Raw genomic sequence first — 2372 nt, forward strand, 5'->3', positions numbered from 1 at the left:
CATCTGGTCTTTGCTCATTAGTGTTCAATTCAATTGAGGTAGACTCAAGGTTAAAATCTGGTTTCTGTTAATTCTATTTGACCTTCTTTAGCTTAAATTTGAACTTACTTATGAATAGTTGATGGTCTATTACCAGTCTGCACCTTGCCTAGTTTTCAGCTCATATTGAATATCTCCAGTGATTCTCTCCACAGATACAATAAATAGATCTGATTCATGTGGATCCCATCATGTGAATTCCATGTTACAGTCACCATATATGTTTCTGATAAAAGGTATTTTCAATTAGTAAATCTTTGTACAAAATTCTATCATTCTATCTCCAACTTCATTTCTGGAAATGTTTAAGATTATCCAAAAATTACTAAAACAGTATGGTGACTGAGAAATAAAAGAAATACAAGCCTGGGTTTAGAAGAAGCAAATGCAGTAAAAACATTATTGCCGTTGTCAGATGGATCTTGGCTGAAAGCATAGAATTCCAAAGGAATGTCTATCTTTGTTTCTTTGACTATGCAAAGGCATTTGACTCCATGGATTACAACAAATTGTAGCTAACCTTGAAAAGAATGAGAATCTCAGAATACTTTCTTGTGTTCCTATGAAACCTATGCTTGGAGCAGGCAGAGGAAGGAAACACTGATGGTTCAGAATCAGGAAAGGAATATGCCAAAATGCATCTTGTCTTCATCACTTTTCAATCTATATACAGATCAGATAGTTTGGGTGGCTGGACTTCAGAATGAGAAGGAATCCGACATCAGGATTGGAGGAAAATTAATCAATAACCTGTGTTGTGCTATCTTACTTGCTGAAATTGAGGACCTGAAGTCTTTGTTGCAGAAGGTCAAGAATTACATAATCATCAGTATGGATTGAAGCTCAACATCAAGAAAACAAAAATTCTCACCCCTAGGCCAATTAGCAGCACCAGGATAGATGGAAAAGATTGAGATTGTTCACTTTTATAGCTTGCTCAGCTACACAATAAACTCTCTTGGTACCAGAAGTTAAGAAAACAAAAGATGAATTGCATTGAGGAAGACTGCTGTCAGAAACCTCTTCAAATTGCTAAAAACGAATTATGTCAATCTAGAGATTAAGGAATGTCTGATCTAGGATACGGTCTTTGCAATCACTTACAATGCATCATAGCACTGGAAAATGAGTAAGAATGACAGAAGAACCAATGTCTTTAAGTTGTAGTTCTGGAGAAGAATTTAGAGTATACCATGGACTGCCAAAAGAACAGACACATCTTTTTCTTGTTGTTGTTATATGCCATAGAGTCACTTGCTACTCATAGCAACCCTATGTACACAGCCCTATATCCTGTCTCCAACACACCTACCACTATTACCCCAGTCACTGAATCAACCAATCTTATCTAGGGTCTTCTCTCTTATCTAGGGTCTTCTCTCTTCTGCTGTCCTTCCATGTTCACAAGTATGACATGCCTTTCCAAGAACTGGTTCCTCCTTGCAACATGTCAAAAGTACGTCAGACAAAGCCTCAGAATCCTTGCCTCCAAGAAACAATCTGGATTCACCCTCTCTAGGATGAAACTTCTTGTCCTCCTAGCCATCCATGGTATATCAAATATTCTTCTTTAGCACCCTAGATCAAAAACATCAATTCTCCTTATATCATCCCTAGTCATGGTTCAGCTTTCTGAAGCATAGAAAGTAATTGCAAAGACCATGGCTTGAATCAAGCACATCTTAGTCTCCAGACTAACATGTTTGCTCTTCAGTACTTTGGAAAGGTCTCTGACATCACACTTTCCCAATACAATTTGTCTTTTTATTTCCTGGCTTTTGGTACCAGGAGTGTTGATTGTAGAGCCAAGCAAATTGAAGCTGCTAACAAACTCAATCTCTACACCTTCCATCATGGTGCTGCCAACTGGCCCAGTGGTGACAATCCTTGTTTTCTTGATGTTAAGCTTCAATCCATATTTAAGGCTGCAGTCCTTGACCTTCTACAGAAAACACATTAGGTTCTTCTCAGTTTCAGAAAGCAGGATTACATCATCTGTGTAACACAGATATTTTTATGAATCTTCCTCCAATCCTAATGCCATATTTCTCTCCTCATAGAGCCCAGCCTCCTGGATAATCTGTTATGAATATTGATTGAAAAGGTGTGGAGATAGATACATTGCTGACGTATACCCTTTCCAATTTTGAAACACGCAGTGTTTCCTTGCTCTGTAATGACAACTGTCTCCTGGTCCAAGCATAGGTTTTACGTAAACATGATCAAGTATTCTGGGATTTCCATTCTTCTCAGGGTTAACCACAGTTTGTTGTTATCCACACAATCAAATACTTTTGCATTGTCAATGAAAAACAGATAGATATTCCTGTGAT

The sequence above is a fragment of the Elephantulus edwardii genome, unplaced genomic scaffold (genome assembly GCF_000299155.1).
Source record: "Elephantulus edwardii isolate Elephantulus edwardi_28Jun2011 unplaced genomic scaffold, EleEdw1.0 scaffold00107, whole genome shotgun sequence".
Taxonomy (NCBI): Eukaryota; Metazoa; Chordata; class Mammalia; order Macroscelidea; family Macroscelididae; genus Elephantulus; species Elephantulus edwardii.